Below are 25,845 nucleotides of genomic sequence, written 5' to 3'. Positions count from 1 at the left end.
CCAAGGACCCTTATGGACATATGTCGTCGTTCAATGGGTCAAAGAGGGTCATAGGTTACATTATGACCCCCTTTGACCCATAATACACATTTGAATATGTGTCTAGGGGTCTTAGGACCCCTAGAGACATATGTCATCGTTTAATGGGTCAAAAGGGGTCATAGGTCACCCTATGACCCCCTTTGACCCATATCTACGATTCGAATATGTCCCTAGGTGTAGGACCCCTAGGGACATATGTCATCGTTTAATGGGTCAAAGAGGGTCACAGGTCACCCTATGACCCCATTTGACCCATATGAACGATTCGAATATGTTTATAGGTGTCCGAGGACCCCTAGGGACATATGTCGTCATTTAATGGGTCGAAGAGGGTCATAGGTCACCCTATGACCCTCTTTGACCCATATGAACGATTCGAATATGTTCCTAGGGGTCTGAGGACCCCTAGGGACATATGTCGTTGTTTAATGGGTCAAAGAGGGTCATAGGTTACCCTATGACCCCATTTGACTCATATTACCCATTCTAATATGTCTGGGTCCTAGGACCCCTAGGGACATATGTCGTCGTTTAATGGGTCAAAAGGGGTCATAGGTCACCCTATGACCCCCTTTGACCCATATGAACAATTCGAATATGTCCCTAGGGTCCTAGGACCCTTAGGGACATATGTCGTGGTTTGATTGGTCAAAGAGGGTCATAGGTCACCCTATGACCCCCTTTGACCCATATTACTCATTCGAATATGTCTCTTGGGGTCCAAGGACCCCTAGGGACATATGTCGTCGTTCAATGGGTTAAAGAGGGCCATAGGTCACATTATGACCCCCTTTGACCCATAATACACATTCAAATATGTCTCTAGGGGTCCTAAGACCCCTAGAGACATATGTCATCGTTTAATGGGTCAAAGGTCCTTTGACCCATATGTACGATTCAAATATGTCCCTAGGGGTCCTAGGACCCCTAGGAACATATGTCGTCGTTTAATGGGTCAAAGAGGGTCACAAGTCACCCTATGACCCCCTTTGACCCATATGGACGATTCGAATATGTCCCTAAGTGTCCGAGGACCCCTAGGGACATATGTCGTCATTTAATGGGTCAAAGAGGGTCATAGGTCACCCTATGACCCTCTTTGACCCATATGAACAAATCGAATATGTCCCTAGGGGTCTGAAGACCCGTAGGGACATATGTAATTTTTTAATGGATCAAAGAGGGTCATAGGTTACCCTATGACCCCATTTGACCCATATTACCTATTCGAATATGTCCGAGTCCTAGGACCCCTAGGGACATATGTCATCGTTTAATGGGTCAAAAAGGGTCATAGGTCACCCTATGACCCCCTTTAAGCCATATGAACAATTCGAATATGTCCCTAGGAGTCCAAGGACCCCTAGAGAAATATGTCGTTGTTTAAGGAGTCAAAGAGGGTCATAGGTCACCCTATGACCTCCTTTGACCCATATTACACATTCGAATATGTCCCTAGCGGTCCTAGGACCCCTAGAGACATATATCGTCGTTTAATGGGTCAAAGAGGGTCATAGGTCACCCTATGACCCCCTTTGACCCATATGAATGATTGGAATATGTCCCTAAGGGTCCTAGGACCCCTAGGGACATATGTCGTTGTTTAATGGGTCAAAGAGAGTAATAGGTCACCCTATGACCCCCTTTGACCCATTTTACCCATTCGAATATGTCCCCAGAGGTCCTAGGACCCCTAAGGACATATGTCGTCGTTTAATGAGTCAAAGGGGGTCACAGGTCACCCTATGACCCCCTTTGACCCATATGAATGATTCGACTATGTCCTTAGGGGTCTTAGGACCCCTAGGGACATATGTTGTAATTTGATGGGTCAGAGAGGTTCATAGGTCACCCTATGACCTCCTTTGACCCATTTTACCTATTCTAATATGTCCCTAGCGGTCCTAAGACCCCTAGAGACATATATCGTCGTTTAATGGGTCAAAGAGGGTCATAGGTCACCCTATGACCCCCTTTGACCCATATGAACGATTAGAATATGTCCCTAGGGGTCTTAGGACGCCTAGGGACATATGTCATTGTTTAATGGGTTAAAGAGGGTCATAGGACACCCTATGACCCCCTTTGACCCATATTACCCATTCGAATATGTCCCTAGAGGTCCTAGGACCCGTAGGGACATATGTCATCGTTTAATGGGTCAAAGGGGGTCATAGGTGAACTATGACCCCCAATGACCCATATGAATGATTCGAATATGTCCCTAGGGCTTTAGGACCCTTAGGGACATTTTTTCATTTAATGGGTGAAAGACCTATGACCCCCTTTGACCCGTATTACCCTTTCGAATATGTCCCTAGGGGTCCTAGGACCCCTCGTGAAATATGTCGTCGTTTCTCGGGAAATATGTCGTCGTTTAATGGGTCAAAGAGGGTCATAGGTCACCCTATGACCCCCTTTGACCCATATTACCCATTTGAATATGTCCCTAGGGGTCCTAGGACCCCTAGAGACATATATCGTCGTTTAACAGGTCAAGAGGTTCATAGGTCACCCTATGACCCCCTTTGACCCATATGAACGATTCGAATATGTCCCTAGGACTCCTAGGACTCATAGAAACATATGTCGTCATATAATGGGTCAAAGACGGTCATAGGTTACCCTATGACCCCATTTGACCCATATTACCCATTCGAATATGTCCCTAGGGGTCCTAGGACCCCTAGGGACATATGTCGTCATTTAATGGGTCAAAGGGGGTCATAGGTCACCCTACGACCCCCTTTGACTAATATCAATGATTCAAATATGTCGCTAGGGGTCCTAGGAGCCTTAGGGACATATGTCATAGTTTAATGAGTCAAAATGGGTCATAGGTCACCCTATGACACCCTTTGACCCATATGAACGATTCGAATATGTCCCTAGGGTCCTAGGACCTTTAGGACCCCATTTGACCCATATTACCCATTCAAATATGTCCCTTGGGGTCCGATGACCCCTAGGGACATATGTCATCATTTAATGGGTCAAAGAGGGTCATAGGTCACCCTATGACCCCCTCTGACACATATTACCCATTCGAATGTGTCCCTAAGAGTCTTAGCACCAATAGAGACATATATCGTTGTTTAATGCGTCAAGAGGGTCATAGGTCACCCTATGACCCCCTTTGACCCATATGAACGATTTGAATATGTCCCTAGGGGTCCTAGGACCCCTAGAGATATATGTCATTACTTAATGTATCAAAGAGGGTCATACGTTACCCTATGACTCCATTTGACTCATATTACACATTCGAATATGTCCCTAGGGGTCCGAGGACCCCTAGAGACATATATCATCGTTTAATGGGTCAAGAGCATCATAGGTTACCCTATGCCCCCCTTTGACCCATATGAATGATTGGAATATCTCCCTAGGGGTGCTAGGACCCCTAGAGACATATGTCATCATTTAATGGGTCAAAGAGGGTCATAGGTTACCCTATGAACCCATTTGACCCATATTACCCATTCGAATATGTCCCTAGGGGTCCTAGGACACCTATGGATATATGACGTCGTTTAATGGGTCAAAGGGGGTCATAGGTCACCCTATGACACCCTTTGACCCATCTGAACCATTCGAATATGTCCCTAGGGTTCTAGGACCCCTAAGGACATATGTCGTCATTTAATGGGTCAAATGGGGTTATAGGTCACCCTATGACCCCCTTTGACTCATATGAATGATTCAAATATGTCCTTTGGGGTCCTAGGACCCCTAGGGACATATGTCGTAATTTAATGAGTCAAAGAGGGTCATAGGTCACCCTATGACCCAATTTGACCCATATGAACCATTCGAATATGTCCCTAGGGTCTTAGGACCCCTAGGGACATATGTCTTCTTTTAATGGGTCAAAGAGTGTCATAGGTCACCCTATGACCCCCTTTGACTCATATTACCCATTCAAACATGTCGCTAGGGGTCCTTGGACCCCTAACGACATGTGTCATCGTTTAATGGATCAAAGAGGGTCATAGGTCACCCTGTGACCCCCTCTGACCCATATTACCCATTCGAATATGTCCCTAGGGGTCCTAAGACCCTAAGGGACATATATCGTTGTTTAATGGGTCAAAGAGGGTCATAGGTCACCCTATGACCTCGTTTGACCCATATTACCCTTTCAAATATGTCCCTAGGGGTCTTAGGACCCATAGAGACATATATCGTCGTTTAATGAGTCAAGAGGGTCATAGGTCACCCTATGACCCCCTTTGACCCATACAAACGATTCGAATATGTCCCTAGGGGTCCTAGGACCTCTAGAGACATATGTCATCATTTAATGGGTTAAACAGGGTCATAGGTTACCCTATGACCCCATTTGACCTATATTACCCATTTGAAAATGTCCCTAGGGGTCCTAGGTCCCCCAGGGACATATGTCATCGTTTAATGGGTCAAAGGGGGTCATAGGTCACCCTATGACCCCCTTTGACCCATATTACCCATTTGAATATGTCCCTAGGGGTCCTAGGACCCCTAGAGACATATATCATCGTTTAACAGGTCAAGAGGTTCATAGGTCACCCTATGACCCCCTTTGACCCATATGAACGATTCGAATATGTCCCTAGGACTCCTAGGACTCATAGAGACATATGTCATCATATAATGGGTCAAAGACGGTCATAGGTTACCCTATGACCCCATTTGACCCATATTACCCATTCGAATATGTCCCTAGGGGTCCTAGGACCCCTAGGGACATATGTCGTCGTTTAATGGGTCAAAGGGGGTCATAGGTCACCCTACGACCCCCTTTGACTAATATGAATGATTCAAATATGTCGCTAGGGGTCCTAGGACCCTTAGGGATATATGTCATAGTTTAATGAGTCAAAATGGGTCATAGGTCACCCTATGACACCCTTTGACCCATATGAACGATTCGAATATGTCCCTAGGGTCCTAGGACCTTTAGGGATATATGTCGTCGTTTAATGGGTCAAAGAGGGTCATAGGTCACCCTATGACCCCATTTGACCCATATTACCCATTCAAATATGTCCCTTGGGGTCCGAGGACCCCTAGGGACATATGTCATCATTTAATGGGTCCAAGAGGGTCATAGGTCACCCTATGACCCCCTCTGACACATATTACCCATTCGAATATGTCCCTAAGAGTCTTAGCACCAATAGAGACATATATCATTGTTTAATGCGTCAAGAGGGTCATAGGTCACCCTATGACCCCCTTTGACCCATATGAACGATTCGAATATGTCCCTAGGGGTCTTAGGACCCCTAGAGATATATGTCATTACTTAATGTATCAAAGAGGGTCATAGGTTACCCTATGACTCCATTTGACTCATATTACACATTCGAATATGTCCCTAGGGGTCTGAGGACCCCTAGAGACATATATCATCGTTTAATGGGTCAAGAGCGTCATAGGTTACCCTATGCCCCCCTTTGACCCATATGAATGATTGGAATATCTCCCTAGGGGTGCTATGACCCCTAGAGACATATGTCATCATTTAATGGGTCAAAGAGGGTCATAGGTTACCCTATGAACCCATTTGACCCATATTACCCATTCGAATATGTCCCTAGGGGTCCTAGGACACCTATGGATATATGACGTCGTTTAATGTGTCAAAGGGGGTCATAGGTCACCCTATGACACCCTTTGATCCATCTGAACCATTCGAATATGTCCCTAGGGTTCTAGGACCCCTAAGGACATATGTCGTCGTTTAATGGGTCAAATGGGGTTATAGGTCACCCTATGACCCCCTTTGACTCATATGAATGATTCAAATTTGTCCTTAGGGGTCCTAGGACCCCTAGGGACATATGTCATAATTTAATGAGTCAAAGAGGGTCATAGGTCACCCTATGACCCAATTTGACCCATATGAACCATTCGAATATGTCCCTAGGGTCTTAGGACCCCTAGGGACACATGTCTTCTTTTAATGGGTCAAAGAGTGTCATAGGTCACCCTATGACCCCCTTTGACTCATATTACCCATTCAAACATGTCGCTAGGGGTCCTTGGACCCCTAACGACATGTGTCATCGTTTAATGGATCAAAGAGGGTCATAGGTCACCCTGTGACCCCCTTTGACCCATATTACCCATTCGAATATGTCCCTAGGGGTCCTAAGACCCTAAGGGACATATATCATCGTTTAATGAGTCAAAAGGGTCATAGGTCACCCTATGACCCCCTTTGACCCATATGAACGATTCGAATATGTCCCTAGGGGTCCTAGGACCCCTAGAGACATATGTCGTCATTTAATGGGTCAAAGAGGGTCATAGGTTACCTTATGACCCCATTTGACCCATATTACCCATTCGAATATGTCCCTAGGGGTCCTACCCCTAGGGACATATGTCATCGTTTAATGAGTCAAAGGGGGTCATAGGTCACACTATGACCCCCTTTGACTCATATGAACGATTCAAATATGTCCCTAGGGGTCCTAGGACCCCTAAGGACATATGTCGTCGTTTAATGAGTCAAAGTGGGTCATAGGTCACCCTATGACCCCCTTTGACCCATATGAACGATTCAAATATGTCTCTAGGGTCCTAGGACCCCTAGGAACATATGTCGTCGTTTAATGGGTCAAAGACAGTCATAGATCACCCTATCACCCCATTTGACCCATATTACACATTCGAATATGTTCTTTGGAGTCCGAGGACCCCTAGGGACATATGTCGTCATTTAATGGGTCAAAGAGGGTCATAGGTCACCCTATGACCTCGTTTGACCCATATTACCCTTTTAAATATGTCCCTAGGGGTCTTAGGACCCCTAGAGACATATATCGTCGTTTAATGAGACAAGAGGGTCATAGGTCACCCTATGACCCCCTTTGACCCATACAAACGATTCGAAAATGTCCTTAGGGGTCCTAGGACCTCTAGAGACATATGTCATCGTTTAATGGGTTAAACAGGGTCATAGGTTACCCTATGACCCCATTTGACCTATATTACCCATTTGAAAATGTCCCTAGGGGTCCTAGGACCCCTAGGGACATATGTCATCGTTTAATGGGTCAAAGGGGGTCATAGGTCACCCTATGACCCCCTTTGACCCACATTATCCATTTGAATATGTCCCTAGGGGTCCTAGGACCCCTAGAGACATATATCGTCGTTTAACAGGTCAAGAGGTTCATAGGTCACCCTATGACCCCCTTTGACCCATATGAACGATTCGAATATGTCCCTAGGACTCCTAGGACTCATAGAGACATATGTCGTCATATAATGGGTCAAGGACGGTCATAGGTTACCCTATGACCCCATTTGACCCATATTACCCATTCGAATATGTCCCTAGGGGTCCTAGGACCCCTAGAGACATATGTCGTCGTTTAATGGGTCAAAGGGGGTCATAGGTCACCCTACGACCCCCTTTGACTAATATGAATGATTCAAATATGTCGCTAGGGGTCCTAGGACCCTTAGGGACATATGTCATAGTTTAATGAGTCAAAATGGGTCATAGGTCACCCTATGACACCCTTTGACCCATATGAACGATTTGAATATGTCCCTAGGGTCTTAGGACCTTTAGGGATATATGTCGTCATTTAATGGGTCAAAGAGGGTCATAGGTCACCCTATGACCCCATTTAACCCATATTACCCATTCAAATATGTCCCTTGGGGTCCGAGGACCCCTAGGGACATATGTCATCATTTAATGGGTCAAAGAGGGTCATAGGTCACCCTATGACCCCCTCTGACACATATTACCCATTCGAATATGTCCCTAAGAGTCTTAGCACCAATAGAGACATATATCGTTGTTTAATGCGTCAAGAGGGTCATAGGTCACCCTATGACCCCCTTTGACCCATACGAACAATTCGAATAAGTCTGTAGGGGTCCTAGGACCTCTAGAGACATATGTCATCGTTTAATGGGTCAAATAGGGTCATAGGTTACCCTATGACCCCATTTGACCCATATTACCCATTCGAATATGTCCCTAGGGGTCCAAGGACCCCTAGGGACATATGTCGTCATTTAATGGGTCAAAGGGGGTCATAGGTCACCCTATGACCCCCTTTGACCAATATGAACAATTCGAATATGTCCCTAGGGTCCTAGGACCCTTAGGGACATATGTCGTCGTTTGATTGGTCAAAGAGGGTCATAGGTCACCCTATGACCCCCTTTGACCCATATTACTCATTCGAATATGTCTCTTGGGGTCCAAGGACCCCTAAGGACATATGTCGTCGTTCAATGGGTTAAAGAGGGCCATAGGTCACATTATGACCCACTTTGACCCATAATACACATTCGAATATGTCTCTAGGGGTCCTAAGACCCCTAGAGACATATGTCGTCGTTTAATGGGTCAAAGGTCCTTTAACCCATATGTACGATTCGAATATGTCCCTAGGGGTCCTAGGACCCCTAGGAACATATGTCGTCGTTTAATGGGTCAAAGAGGGTCACAGGTCACCCTATGACCCCCTTTGACCCATATGGACGATTCGAATATGTCCCTAGGTGTCCGAGGACCCCTAGGGACATATGTCATCATTTAATGGGTCAAAGAGGGTCATAGGTCACCCTATGACCCTCTTTGACCCATATGAACGAATCGAATATGTCCCTAGGGGTCTGAAGACCCCTAGGGACATATGTAATTTTTTAATGGATCAAAGAGGGTCATAGGTTATTTGACCCATATTACCTATTCGAATATGTCCGAGTCCTAGGACACCTAGGGACATATGTCATCGTTTAATGTGTCAAAAGGGGTCATAGGTCACCCTATGACCCCCTTTGACCCATATGAACAATTCGAATATGTCCCTAGGGGTCCAAGGACCCCTAGAGAAATATGTCGTTGTTTAAGGAGTCAAAGAGGGTCATAGGTCACCCTATGACCTCCTTTGACCCATATTACACATTCGAATATGTCCCTAGCGGTCCTAGGACCCCTAGAGACATATATCGTCGTTTAATGGGTCAAAGAGGGTAATAGGTCACCTTATGACCCCCTTTGACCCATATGAATGATTGGAATATGTCCCTAGGTGTCCTAGGACCCTTAGGGACATATGTCGTTGTTTAATGGGTCAAAGAGGGTAATAGGTCACCCTATGACCCCCTTTGACCCATTTTACCCATTCGAATATGTCCCCAGAGGTCCTAGAACCCCTAAGGACATATGTCGTCGTTTAATGGGTCAAATTGTCATAGGTCACCCTATGACCCCCTTTGACCCATATGAATGATTCGACTATTTCCTTAGGACCCCCAGGGACATATGTCATAATTTAATGGGTCAGAGAGGTTCATAAGTCACCCTATGACCTCCTTTGACCCATTTTACCTATTCTAATATGTCCCTAGCGGTCCTAAGACCCCTAGAGACATATATCGTCGTTTAATGGGTCAAAGAGGGTCATAGGTCACCCTATGACCCCCTTTGACCCATATGAACGATTAGAATATGTCCCTAGGGGTCTTAGGACGCCTAGGGACATATGTCATTGTTTAATGGGTTAAAGAGGGTCATAGGACACCCTATGACCCCCTTTGACCCATATTACCCATTCGAATATGTCCCTAGAGGTCCTAGGACCCGTAGGGACATATGTCGTCGTTTAATGGGTCAAAGGGGGTCATAGGTGACCTATGACCCCCAATGACCCATATGAATGATTCGAATATGTCCCTAGGGCTTTAGGACCCCTAGGGACATATTTTTTCGTTTAATGGGTGAAAGACCTATGACCCCCTTCGACCCGTATTACCCATTCGAATATGTCCCTAGGGGTCCTAGGACCCCTCGGGAAATATGTCTTCATTTAATGGGTCAAAGAGGGTCATAGGTCACCCTATGACCCCCTTTGACCCATATTACCCATTTGAATATGTCCCTAGGGGTCCTATGACCCCTAGAGACATATATCGTCGTTTAACGGGTCAAGAGGTTCATAGGTCACCCTATGACCCTCTTTGACCCATATGAACGATTTGAATATGTCCCTAGGGCTCCTAGGACCCATAGAGACATATGTCGTCATATAATGGGTCAAAGACGGTCACAGGTTAGCCTATGACCCCATTTGACCCATATTACCCATTCAAATATGTCCCTAGGGGTCCTAGGACCCCTAGGGACATATGTCGTCGTTTAATGGGTCAAAGGGGGTCATAGGTCACCCTACGACCCCCTTTGACTAATATGAACGATTCAAATATGTCGCTAGGGGTCCTAGGACCCCTAGGGCCATATGTCATAGTTTAATGAGTCAAAATGGGTCATAGGTCACCCTATGACCCCCTTTGACCCATATGAACGATTTGAATATGTCCCTAGGGTCCTAGGACCTTTAGGGATATATGTCGTCGTTTAATGGGTCAAAGAGGGTCATAGGTCACTCTATGACCCCATTTGACCCATATTACCCATTCAAATATGTCCCTTGGGGTCCGAGGACCCCTAGGGACATATGTCATCATTTAATGGGTCAAAGAGGGTCATAGGTCACCCTATGACCCCCTCTGACACATATTACCCATTCGAATATGTCCCTAAGAGTCTTAGCACCAATAGAGACATATATCATTTTTTAATGCGTCAAGAGGGTCATAGGTCACCCTATGACCCCCTTTGACCCATATGAACGATTCGAATATGTCCCTAGGGGTCCTAGGACCCCTAGAGATATATGTCATTACTTAATGTATCAAAGAGGGTCATAGGTTACCCTATGACTCCATTTGACCCATATTACACATTCGAATATGTCCCTAGGGGTCCGAGGACCCCTAGAGACATATATCATCGTTTAATGGGTCAAGAGCATCATAGGTTACCCTATGCCCCCCTTTGACCCATATGAATGATTGGAATATCTCCCTAGGGTTGCTAGGACCCCTAGAGACATATGTCATCGTTTAATGGGTCAAAGAGGGTCATAGGTTACCCTATGAACCCATTTGACCCATATTACCTATTCGAATATGTCCCTAGGGGTCATAGGACACCTATGGATATATGACGTCGTTTAATGGGTCAAAGGGGGTCATAGGTCACCCTATGACACGCTTTGACCCATCTGAACCATTCGAATATGTCCCTAGGGTTCTAGGACCCCTAAGGACATATGTCGTCGTTTAATGGGTCAAAGGCAGTTATAGGTCACCCTATGACCCCCTTTGACTCATATGAATGATTCAAATATGTCCCTAGGGGTCCTAGGACCCCTAGGGACATATGTCGTAATTTAATGAGTCAAAGGGGGTCATAGGTCACCCCTATGACCCAATTTGACCCATATGAACCATTTGAATATGTCCCTAGGGTCTTAGGACCCCTAGGGACATATGTCTTCATTTAATGGGTCAAAGAGTGTCATAGGTCACCCTATGACCCCCTTTGACTCATATTACCCATTCAAACATGTCGCTAGGGGTCCTTGGACCGCTAAGGACATGTGTCATCGTTTAATGGATCAAAGAGGGTCATAGGTCACCCTGTGACCCCCTTTGACCCATATTACCCATTTGAATATGTTCCTATGGGTCCTAAGACCCTAAGGGACATATATCATCGTTTAATGGGTCAAAAGTGTCATAGGTCACCCTATGACCCCGTTTGACCCATATGAACGATTCAAATATGTCCTTAGGGGACCTAGGACGCCTAGAGACATATGTCGTCATTTAATGGGTCAAAGAGGGTCATAGGTTACCCTATGACCCCATTTGACCCATATTACCCATTCGAATATGTCCCTAGGGGTCCTAGGACCCCTAGGGACATATGTCATCATTTAATGGGTCAAAGGGGGTCATAGGTCACACTACGACCCCCTTTGACTCATATGAACGATTCAAATATGTCTTTAGGGGTCCTAGGACCCCTAGGGACATATGTCGTCGTTTAGTGAGTCAAAGTGGGTCATAGGTCACCCTATGACCCCCTTTGACCCATATGAACGATTCAAATATGTCCCTAGGGTCCTAGGACCCCTAAGAACATATGTCGTCGTTTAATGGGTCAAAGACAGTCATAGGTCACCCTATCACCCCCTTTGACCCATATTTCACATTCGAATATGTTCTTTGGGGTCCAAGGACCCCTAGGGACATATGTCATCATTTAATGGGTCAAAGAGGGTCATAGGGCACCCTATGAACTCGTTTGACCCATATTACCCTTTCAAATATGTCCCTAGGGGTCTTAGGACCCCTAGAGACATATATCGTCGTTTAATGAGTCAAGAGGGTCATAGTTCACCCTATGACCCCCTTTGAACCATACAAAAGATTCGAATATGTCCCTAGGGGTCCTAAGACCTCTAGAGACATATGTCATCGTTTAATGGGTTAAAGAGGGTCATAGGTTACCCTATGACCCCATTTGACCTATATTACCCATTTCAAAATGTCCCTAGGGGTCCTAGGACCCCTAGGGACATATGTCGTCATTTAATGGGTCAAAGGGGGTCATAGGTCACCCTATGACCCCCTTTGACCCATATGAACAATTCGAATATGTCCTTAGGGTCCTAGGACCCTTAGAGACATATGTCATTGTTTAATGGGTCAAATAGGGTCATAGTTCACCCTATGACCCCCTTTGACCCATATTACCCATTCGAATACGTCGCTTGGGGTCCAAGGACCCTTAGGGACATGTTGTCGTTCAATGGGTCAAAGAGGGTCATAGGTCACATTATGACCCCCTTTGACCCATAATAAACATTTGAATATGTCTCTAGAGGTCTTAGGACCCCTAGAGACATATGTCATCATTTAATGGGTCAAAAGGGGTCATAGGTCACCCTATGACCCCCTTTGACCCATATGTACGATTCGAATATGTCCCTAGGTGTAGGACCCCTAGGGACATATGTCATCGTTTAATGGGTTAAAGAGGGTCACAGGTCACCCTATGACCCCATTTGACCCATATGAATGATTCGAATATGTCCATAGGTGTCCGAGGACCCCTAGGGACATATGTCATCATTTAATGGGTCAAAGAGGGTCATAGGTCACCCTATGACCCTCTTTGACCTATATGAACGATTCGAATATGTCCCTAGGGGTCTGAGGACCCCTAGGGACATATGTCGTTGTTTAATGGGTCAAAGAGGGTCATAGGTTACCCTATGACCCCATTTGACTCATATTACCCATTCTAATATGTCCGGGTCCTAGGACCCCTAGGGACATATGTCGTCGTTTAATGGGTCAAAAGGGGTCATAGGTCACCCTATGACCCCCTTTGACCCATATGAACAATTCGAATATGTCCCTAGGGGTCCAAGGACCCCTAGAGAAATACGTCGTCGTTTAATGAGTCAGAGAGGGTCATAGGTCACCCTATGACCTCCTTTGACCCATATTACCCATTCGAATATGTCCCTAGCGGTCCTAGGACCCCTAGAGACATATATCGTCGTTTAATGGGTCAAAGAGGGTCATAGGTCACCCTATGACCCCCTTTGACCCATATGAACAATTGGAATATGTCCCTAGGTGTCCTAGGACCCCTAGGGACATATGTCATTGTTTAATGGGTCAAAGAGGGTCATAGGTCACCCACCCTATGACCCCCTTTGACCCATATTACCCATTCGAATATGTCCATATGTCGTCGTTTAATGGGTCAAAGGGGGTCATAGGTCACCCTATGACCCCCTTTGACACATATGAATGATTCAACTATGTCCCTGGGGGTCCTAGGACCACCAGGGACATATCTCGTAATTTAATGGGTCAAAGGGGATAATAGGTCACCCTATGACCCCTTTTGACCCATATGAACCATTCAAATATGTCCTTAGGGTCTTAGGACCCCTAGGGAAATATTTCTTCTTTAAATGCGTCAAAGAGGGTAATAGGTCACCCTATGACCCCCTTTGACCCATATTACCCATTCGAATATGTCCCTAGGGGTCATAGGACCCCTAGGGACATATGTCGTCGTTTAATGGGTCAAAGAGGGTCATAGGTCACCCTATGACCCGCTTTGACCCATACTACCCATTCGAATATGTCCCTAGGGGTCTTAGGACCTCTAGAGACATATATCGTCGTTTAATGGGTCAAGAGGGTCATAGGTCACCCTATGACCCCCTTTGACCCATATGAACGATTGGAATATGTCCCTAAGGCTCCTAGGACCCCTAGAGACATATGTCGTCATTTAATGGATCAAATATGATCATAGGTTACCCTATGACCCCATTTGACCCATATTACCCATTCGAATATGTCCCTAGGGGACCTAGGACCCCTAGGGACTTATGTCGTCATTTAATGGGTCAAAGGGGGTCATAGGTCACCCTACGACCCCCTTTGACTCATATGAACGATTCAAATATGTCCCTAGGGGTCCTAGGACCCCTAGGGACATATGTCGTCGTTTAATGAGTCAAAGGGGGTCATAGGTCACCCTATGACCCTCTTTGACCCATATGAACGATTCGAATATGTCCTTAGGGTCCTAGGACCCCTAGGGACATATGTCATCATTTAATGGCTCAAAGAGGGTCACAGATCACCGTATGACCCCTTTTGACCCATATTACACATTCAAATATGTCCCTTGGGGTCCGAGGACCCTTAGGGACATATGTCGTCGTTTAATGTGTCGAAGAGGGTCATAGGTCACCCTATGACCCCCTTTGACCCATATTACCCATTCGAATATGTCCTTAGGTGTCCTAGGACCCCTAGAGACATATATCGTCATTTAATGTGTCAAGAGACCTATGACCCCCTTTGACCCATATGAACGATTCGAATATATCCCTAGGGGTCCTAGGACCTCTAGAGACATATGTCATCATTTAATGGGTCAAATAGGGTCATAGGTTACCCTATGACCCCATTTGACCCATATTACCCATTCGAATATGTCCCTAGGGGTCCTAGATTTAATGGGTCAAAGGGGGTCATAGGTCACCCTATGACCCTCTTTGACCCATATGAACAATTCGAATATGTCCCTAGGGTCCTAGGACCCCTAGGGACATATGTCGTCGTTGAATGGGTCAAAGAGGGTCATAGGTCACCCTATGACCCCCTTTGACCCATATTACCCATTCGAATATGTCTCTTGGGGTCCAAGGACCCCTAGGGACATATGTCGTCATTTAATGTGTCAAAGAGGGTCATAGGTTACCCTATGACCCCCTTTGACCCATAATACCCATTCGAATATGTCTATAGGGGTCCTAGCACCCCTAGAGACATATGTCATCGTTTAATGGGTCGAAGGGGGCCATAGGTCACCCTATGACCCCCTTTGACCCATATATACAATTCGAATATGTCCCCAAGGGTCCTAGGACCCCTAGGGACATATGTCGTCGTTTAATGGGTCAAAGAAGGTCATAGGTCACCCTATGACCTCCTTTGACCCATATGAACGATGTGAATATGTCCCTAGGGGTCCGAGCACCCCTAGGGACATATGTCATCGTTTAATGGGTCAAAGAGGGTCATAGGTCACCCTATGACCCTCTTTGACTCATATGAACGATTCGAATATGTCCGTAGGGGTCTGAGGACCCCTAGGGACATATGTCGTCGTTTAATGGGTCAAAGAGGGTCATAGGTTACCCTATGACCCCATTTGACCCATATTACCCATTCGAATATGTCCCTACAGGTCCTAGGACCCCTAGGGACATATGTCATCGTTTAATGGGTCAAAGGGGGTCGTAGGTCACCCTATGACCCCCTTTGACCCATATGAACAATTCGAATATGTCCCTAGGGGTCCAAGGACCCCTAGAGAAATATGTCATCGTTTAATGAGTCAGAGAGGGTCATAAGTCACCCTATGACCCCATTTTACCCATATTACCCATTCAAATATGTCCCTAGGGGTCCTAGGACCCCTAGAGACATATATCGTCGTTTAATGGGTCAAAGAGGGTCACAAATCACCCTATGACCCCCTTTGACCCATGTGAACGATTGGAATATGTCCCTAGGGGTCCTAGGACCCCTAGGGACATATTTTGTCATTTAATGGGTCAAAGAGGGTCATAGGTCACCCTATGACCCCCTTTGACCCATATTACCTATTCAAATATGTTCGTAGAGGTCCTAGGACCCCTAGGGACATATGTCATCGTTTAATGAGTCAAAGGGGGTCATGGGTCACCCTATGACCCCCTTTGACCCATATGAATGATTCGACTATGTCCCTGGGGGTCCTAGGACCCCTAGGGACATATGTCGTCATTTAATGAGTCAAAGGGGGTCATAGGTCACCCTATGACCCCCTTTGACCCATATGAATGATTCGACTATGTCCCTAGGGGTCCTAGGACCCCTAATGACATATGTGATCATTTAATGGGTCAAAGAGGGTCATAGTTCACCCTATGACCCCCTTTGACCCATAATACCCATTCGAATATGTCCCTAGGGGTCCTAGGACCCCTAGAGACATATGTCATCGTTTAATTGGTCAAAGGGGGTCATAGGTCACCCTATGACCGCCTTTGACCGATATGAACGATTCAGCTATGTCCCTGGGGGTCCTAGGGACATATGTCGTCATTTAATGGGTCAAAGGGACCCCCTTTGACCCATTAAAGGACGACATATGTCCCTAGGGGTCCTAGGACCCCTGGAGACATATATCGTCGTTTAATGGGTCAAAGAGGGTTATAGGTCACCCTATGACCCCCTTTGACTCTTATATATTAATAATATACATATTAATAATATACATATCAATATAATAATATATATATATATACATATACATATTACATTATTATATTTAATGAAAATATTACGTTATTATATAAATATATTAATAACATACATATTAATATAATAATATTTATAATATATATTATATTTAATAAAAATATTACGTTGTTATATAAATATTATATTATTATACATATTAATATAATAATATATAATAAGTATTTTATATATATATATAAATTACGTTATTATATTTAGTAAAAATAATAATAACATATATTATATTTATAGATTGTAATAAGATTAACATAAGATATTATTATATATTATTAGATTATATCTTGTATGTTTACATTATGTTATTATATATATATATAATATATTAAAATATGCCTTTACATATTAATATAAGTGAAATAATTTAAAAATAAAAAACTAGAACGTTTAAATCAAATTTCCCTCCAAAATTTGAAGATTTTTAGAATTTGACTACCGAGCCATATCGGATGTCCGATGTCAAATAGGATATCCGATCAGGCTTGGTATTTACCAAGCCTGCCCGGTCAACCCCAAAGACGTGTTTATAGAGAGTTTTAGTGATACTCAGACTTCGGGTAGCCGTCTGACAATGTTATTTTGATCGAAATTGAATGAAACGAAATGGGTTTTTTAATATCGCTCTCTAGATTCCATCAATATAATTTCTGTCAAATTCTGAGTTCGATAAGTATTTATTAGTTAATTATCAATGAAGATTATTGTAAAGTGCTGATTGACATACTGAATGAAAAATAGCTATAACTTTCAAACGGTATAACATTTTTTAAATCTAAAAGTTGCGTCACATTCTATACTTCGCCTAGTATAAGAAAAAAATTTTAAAAATAAAATTTGATCAAATTTTCTATTAGTTAGGGTGGTCAGACACGGGACTTTTTTTAATCCGAAAAAGTTTTGGTAGAAAATTCATATTTAATTATTTATTTGGAATAAAAATATAAAAAAATATGCGTCACATCCGGGCATGAGTCTAGTTTTCATATCTATAATTATATTAAAAAAAAATTATGATTTGATTTTGATTAAGGTGGTCAGACATACACCTACTTTTTATTTTCGCCCTGAAATTTTCTTAGTACTGCATTAAAATTCAAACTTTTGACCAATCAATTATTTTTTTCTCCTGATAGGGCCTAGTAGTTTAGAAACTAAATTCAATTTTCTACAAATTATTTTTTTACAAATTTTTGATATAAAGTCCATAACCACTTCAAAATTATGTGTCAAGTTGACATAAACCTGATTTGCTGATTTTTCACTGCCACTTAAGGCCATAGTTTGGTACACCATGATCTTGCACATACCCATGAACAAATTTTTTTTTACCTGTGTAGATGGTGGAATCTAATAATACTTAGACTACCTAGCATCGATCGTGTCCACTAACGCATCTAGATTTTGTTGCGTCGCATCAAGGTCAATCTCTACATCTACATTGGCCCCATGACTAGTGACTGGCACATGTCCTAATAATGACGAGCCAAGTGGACTATGTGAATGAGATGGCATAGATGTAGAATCATCACGTGTCAACAAGTCCATCCATCCTGTGGTCGACAAGCTCAAATCAACATCATTAAGGCCCACATTTGAACTCTAAGCCTGCACTGTAACACTAGCTGAAGGGTAAGTGGTATGTATATGTCTCTTTAGAGCAAAAGAGTGGTTAGTAGGTGGATCATCATGTGCACTACCACCATGACCACTACCTAATCGATGAGAGGAATATGGCTAAGGATGTGTCCTAATACTACCATGGACATGACCTCAAACATCTGATATGGGTATGCCAAGATGCTCTGATACAAATCTATATGTATCTAATAGATCCTCAGCCAGACCAATCATAGTATCTCGTGGCAACACTGTAGTGAGACCCTCTAAGCTAGCCACTGAAGGGATGCCTGCTGCACTATACAAGTCTCCTGAAGATGAAGCATAGGATGATGGTCTGGAATGTCGACGATACATCTAATACTAACAAACCTCATCACTTGAAATAGGTCTAATAGCTGCTACAATCTCTCCAGCTCCCTGAATGACCCCACGTAACTGAGTGCTATGCACGGCCTCATCAGCTGATGGACCTAACACAGAGGAAATAGAAAGTGCCCTCTCTCCAACAATCGATCTATGTGCCAATGGGGTATGACCTGGCTGCCTATCAGCCAATCTACCATGCCCTTGTTCTAAATTTCCTAGTAAATCTATGTAGTTCAGCACCCTGTGTAAGCGAACCTATGCATAAAGCTATCAGAAAAAATATAGTGGAATTTGGTCATTATTTGGATAATGACCATGGGAAGAAAGGAAGCATGTGTATATCAATGCAGCCATTTGTGGATCTATACACTTAAGGGGAGAATACCCCTTCACATACTTTTGTGAAAGATAATGAGAGAAACATTCCCTCTTTAGGACATCTTTGGGCATCAAGCCTTGCACCTCCTGGAGTGAAAGACTAGAGGAGACCTCTTGTCTCTTACTGTCAAGGATAGTTTGTATAGTATGTGTAGAATATGGGGCAATGCCATGAATCTCATTTTGAATAAATGTCAGGCTGCATAAGATACTCTGGCGTGTACCACTATAAACACTAGAGCATGAGCCACTAGTCAGTGATTCCTAAAGTCTATGAATCTCCTAGTTAGTTTGATCATAGAGCTCCTGAGGTAGGATAGGTAGTTGATCACAGGGGACATGATGCTACTCAAGGGGGATAGGCTGCTGCCTAGGGCTCGAGATAGGCTGCTTAGGCCCAGGTATAGGCTACTACTCAGGGCTCGAGGTAGGCTGCTCGAGCCCAGGTATAGGTTGCTCGAGGGGGACAGGCTGCTCGAGGGGGATAGAAGGTTGTTGATCAGCCACATCAATGTATGTAGGTGCATGTATAATGTGTAAACCTAAATATTAAAATTAAAATGTATGCCATTTAATAAACATGAAATTTATATTAACATATATATGTACAATTTGACAAAATTAAAAAACTTGTATCTAAATTGTTTTAATAAAATTAAACATGTGTACATGTGTACATATATATAGAAGTCCTAAAACCTAAATGAACATATACCTTAAAATAACTATATTTTAAAACACACATGTTCTTATATATAATGTTTGTAACTCAAGGACTTTTTAGGAACTACATGTGTGCAAGTTATATTTCTACCTAAGTTAGATTGAATGTTCAAAGGCTTTAGACATATGTGTGCACATAAACTTGTCAAGTGTAATTTAGGTCCACGAAGTAAATATGTGCATATATATGCATATATAGATATATGTGTATATGTACATGATGTGTATATAATTTGCACATATATCTATCATGTGTGTGTATGTGTGTGCATATGTGTGCATATATATAGACACACGTGCACATAATATGTGCAAATATACATATCATGACACATATGCATATATAGATCTATATACATACATACATACATACATACATACATACATACATACATACATATACATATAGTTAGGTTTGGGGATGGCTAGCATAAGTGTTACTACTAATATTAAGCTTTAGGGTCAAGGTCAGGTTTAACATCATGATTAAGGTTTGGGTTAGGTTAAATTGTATTAGTGATATAGTTAGGTTTAGAACTATTCTTAGGTTAGAGAAATATTTTTCTTAGGATTATTGTTAGTGTAACTTTGGTTATGATTAAGATTGTAGTTAAGGTCATGGTTTATGGTTAAGGCTATAGTAAAGGCCAGTGTTAGGATTCATATATTGCAGTGCCATATAGGGTTAGAGTTATTGCTTTGATTAGGGATAGGGTTACGATTAGTGTTTATATTACCTCTTAGTTAGGGAGAGAATTAGAATTTGGTTGGGTTGAGGTTTAGATATAGTTTGAAAATATTATTTGAGGTTAAGGTTAGGGTTTATATCATGGTTGGTCACAAATAGGGTTTGGGTTTAAATGACATACCTAGGTTTTATATTTGGGTTATGGCTAGAATCAACATTAGGCTTTATAGTTGAGGTTTTACATCACATGGTAAGGGTTTGGATTAGTGATATATAGTTAATTTTAGCATCATCTTAGGTTAGAGAAATAATTATATTGGGTTTTTAAAAAATCAGGGTTAGCATTTTAGTTATGATTAAAATTGGACTAAAGTTTATTTTTGAATTTTAGAATTAATGTTAGAAATTTTTTTAAAGGTTGTGGAACTATGGCTAGTTTTTGAGTTTAGATTAGGTAAAATAGTTAGAGTGTACTTAAATAAACTTTAAATTAAAAGATAATATAATATATTTAGATCTAATATGGATGAAAAATTATCCTTAAAAAATATCTTATTTGTGCATTAAGAGATCTACAATGACATTAGAGGCTTAAGCATGAATAGTAAAATAAAATATACAAAGAAACATATATTTAAATACTAGAAACATATAAATTTTAAGTAAAACAACATAGGAAGGGAAAAAACAAGTGTTTCATATCTTTTCTGGATGGTTCATGAGGCGAATCCCAGTCTGTCTCTAACTTTTGATCGAAATAATGAGAAGACAACTGGCTGCGCCCCTATTTATTCAAGTGGATTAGGGTTTCGATCGAAAATATGGGCAAGTTTCGATCAAAACTTGAAACTCACACAGAAACCTACGTCACCAAGTTTCGATCAAAACTTGACCATAGTTTCGATCGAAACTTTGGTTTTATGTTAGTTTCGATCGAAAATTGTAAACTTAGTTTCGATCAAAACTTCTTGGACAATTTTTGGCCTCCATGCTTTTTTGGAGGAATTTCTTCCTCCAAAAAAGTGTAATCCACTATTGTGGGTTCACCCCACTACCTCACCTTGATGTCTCCTCTTTTCAAATCCTCTTCACCAATTGAAAGATATGACACTCTACATTGTTAGTAAATGTCTCTCCAGTAGATTTGACAATGTCTCACAGTTGTAGTTTTCAACAATCCCAAATTTTGTGTGTCCTATCGCCCAATCCCCTGATCAATGTTGAGTGGGTAACTATAGTTTCCCTATTTTAGGGACACCCTTCATGCATTTAATGCTCAATAACCTATTGATGTTTCTTATTTGTCTAGAAAAGAATGCTGTTGAAAAAGTACAATTTATTACCAATATTAAACACTTCCATGACATCCAATATTTTTCTAGCCATTGTGGTTCCCCTAATAAAAAATGTGTATTTGCTTAATTATTTAATTCATATTTCAAGCACATAGCTATATGAAGAGCACTGAATGTTTTATGCATCATCAATTTCCTTTCACAGTACATAGTTTATCTATTCCTTCTTTTAGCTATACCATTTTGTGGTGGAGTCCTTGGTACACTCATTTGTCTCTTGATTCCTTTTTAATTGGAGAATATGTTGAACTTATTTCATATGAATTTACCTTCTCTACCTGATCTCAAGCACTTTAGACTCTTTCATGATTCCTTTTAAACTCTAGAAAATTTTTCACTTAAATATTTGAAATGCATCAGATTTTTCTTTAAGAAACATCACAATCATCATTCTAGAAAAGGCATCAACAAATAGAATGAAATATTTATTACCATAATAGCTTTGCACTCCAATAGGACCATATAAATTAGTATGAACCAATTCCAAAATATCATTAGAAGAATAGGTATTGTTCTTGAAACTAGACTTTGTCATTTTACCCATTTAACATTGTTTGCACATCAGTTTATCATGTTTTCTTAATCTTGATAACACTTTGACTCTTTTCATCTTACTAATGCTTACCAAGTTATCAAAGTTCACATTCCATAACCAAACATCTTCAAGTTGTGAAAATAGACAAGTATCTTTAGATAGGTCTAGATAGAAGAAGTTACCTCTATTTTTCTCTCCACTTCCAATTAGTTCACTAGTAGCATCATAGATCTTTTCCATCTTATTTCGGAATTTAATTTGGTAGCCCAAACTATTCAACTATTCTACACTCAACAAGTTATATTTTAAACCATAATCCCAATATATATTGTCACATATGATCTTAAATCTTTCTTTATAATTAATCCTTTACCTTTCACACAACATGGTCCATCATTACAAAACTTAACACTACTTCCACTATAATGTTCTAGCTTCTCAAACTTACTTGTATCACTAGTCATATGGTGTGGGAAACCACTATCATTTATCAATTTATCATTTTTACTCACATATGAAGTCAATGCATTTTCTCATCCTCATCATATTAAATCGTCTTTCATTACAGCATAAACAACTTCTTCATCATGATCATCAGAACTACTATTAGAAACCATCTTCTTTAGCAATATAGTAAGATTTCTTACCTTTATATTTGTAGTGTTTATTACCTCGGTTATCTCTATTGTCTCTTCTTCCATCGATTCTTGAAGTCTTTTCTTTTCTTTGTCTCATTTCTATTAGGAAACCTTGTAACAATATGACCAACTTTGTTACGTATAAAATAGATTATAGGGAGTTCACCTTTGTATTTTCTTTTTCCTCTTGGTAGTCTTCTGCCTAATAATGCTTCAAGTTCATCAAGGCCATTATTAGATTCATTGTCACTTTCTACATACTTTCTCTTCCTCTTTCTCTTAGATCCTTCAAGGGTTAGATGTAGTTTAAATGAAGATTCAATACTAGCAGGTGAATATTTATCAAAATTTGATAATTCAAATGTAGTAAGTCTACTAACTAGACTATTTTAATTTAGATTATTACCAAGTGTACACCTCAACTCTTGTATTGCAGAAACTCTAATAGCATAAATAGGAAGTAAAGTTCTCAATAGACTTCTTATCACATTCTCTTTACATATAATTCCTCCATATCCTTTAAAAGAATTTACTACCTCTTTGATTTGGCCACAATATTGTCCAATAGTCTCACCTTCTTTCATTCTCATATCATCAAACTTACCTCTCAAGACTTCTGCCTTAGCTCTCAATAAATTTTTGTCTCCTCCATGCATTTGTGCCAACTTGTCCCACATTTTCTTTGTAGTGGTGCAATCTTTCACATCATCAAATTCAATATAATTTAGAGTTGCTACAAGTTCAATCATCAAATTTGGTTGTGTTCCTGCTTCTCTTTCATTTGTTTAACTATCATAGGTCTAGGCACCTTAATGTATTCATTGTCCAAGTATTATGATGTGGAGTCTCCAATACCAGATAAGAGGAATTTCATTAATCTTTTCCATGCAAGGAAGTTCTCCTTTTTTAGCTTGGGCATCTCTCTCTTGTACTTCTTGATCTTTAGCTATAAGTCCTTCAAGCTTTCCTTACTAACACCACACTTTTGATACCAATTGTTATTATGATTTAGAATAATTGAGAGGGAGTGAAACAATTATCCTTAAGTTCAGATCTCCCAATTCAAATTTTAATAGCTTCAAAGAACTTAAGGAATCTCATTAAACAACTCGGTCTATATAGCATATCATCTATAATCTAACATTCTATGTCTCTTTTCTCTATATATTTGTTTTGACTAATAGTAAAATAAATAGATGTAAAAATAACATGCATAAAGTAACATTCACATGAGTAAATGAAACTTTGACACTCGGAATTAATGTAGAAACCTAATTTGGGAAAAACCACAAAGTAACATGCTACCAATTTTTCACTCTTCTCAAGTGAGCTTGGTTAAGAGCCAACCCTATTAAAGGTTATACAACACATTGTTAAATGTGGCCATTTAAAAAGATTTAATCACCCTATTAGGAGTGGCCTTGTTAGAGGACTTTGGATCATTCCATTAGAATATCACCTTGATTGAAGGATTTATAAAATGACTGTTCGGTCAATCTTGATTAAAGGATTTTGACTGTCACAATGGTTAGAATGTAACTGTAGGTTTGATCTGTATAATACATCTCACTTTGAAAATTCATATCTCTATCCAATCATCTACAAGTTCATTGATTCGCCTTCATTATCATCTCCATCATTGATCTACTTGGCATCCCTTCAAGCAATCACACTTCACTAATCTCTTCACACTTTTCTTCTGCTACTCTTTTCTTCATAGCTTCTCCTTAAGATTTCCAATCAACAATGAACCAATCTTAGAAAACATCTCTTATGCCTCCTTAAATAGGTAATTTTGATCTTTTGCCACTTAAACATTACAGTAGATCTTAGGGTTAGGTTAGATTCATCAAATCCTTCCATCATTTTGTTTTTCTTCTCCGTCTAGAAACTTCTGATTAAATCCTTTCCTTTGATTGCATAACAAACTCTGTTCATACATTAAATACGCCAACTCATCAATCCTTATCATCCACGCATTTTGAATAATCCAAAATTTTAACTATGTTAGCCTCAAATTTGGTTCTCTTAAAAATTATAAATTTTGTTGTTACTTGGAAATCACTATGTTCTTTTGTTTGGTCAGCATTGTATAGCTCATCAATTAATATTCTATCTCGCTTGACATCATCTTTCTTTCTCGAGCATTACTACATGTGGTCACTACTAACATTTACTTCATCAAATTGCTCAGCAATAACTATCACTCATCTTAATCTATTTTTTTGACTTCTACTTAAGTTTCTTAATCTTTTACTTCAATTGCTTCATTGACCAACCAACACCGATACTCAGTCAATCTTAGAGTTTAACTCAACTCTTGTCATTGCACTCATACATTTATTCACTTGCCTTCTTATCTTCATGTACTTAATAAATAATGCACTATCTTGTCAATGACTAACTTATCAAGTGCTCATTGTATTTCCACGATACTTAACTTCTCCTTTTCACCAATATCACTACCTCACCTTGATGTCTCCTCTTTTCAAATCCTCTTCACCAATCGAATGATATGACACTCTACGTTGTTAGTAAAGGTCGCTCCAGTACATTTGACAATGTCTCACAGTTGTAGTTTTCAACAATTCCAAATTTTGTGTGTCTTATTGCCCAATCATCTTATCAATGTCTAGAAAAGAATGTTGTTGAAAAAGTACAATTTATTCCCAATATTAAACACTTTCATGACATCCAATATTTTTCTAGCCATTGTGGTTCCCCTAA

Source organism: Cupressus sempervirens, chromosome 3 (genome assembly GCF_028749045.1).
Source record: "Cupressus sempervirens isolate cs-2001-9-10 chromosome 3, ASM2874904v1, whole genome shotgun sequence".
In the NCBI taxonomy this organism is placed as follows: Eukaryota; Viridiplantae; Streptophyta; class Pinopsida; order Cupressales; family Cupressaceae; genus Cupressus; species Cupressus sempervirens.
Note: the sequence above shows the minus strand (reverse complement) of the source record.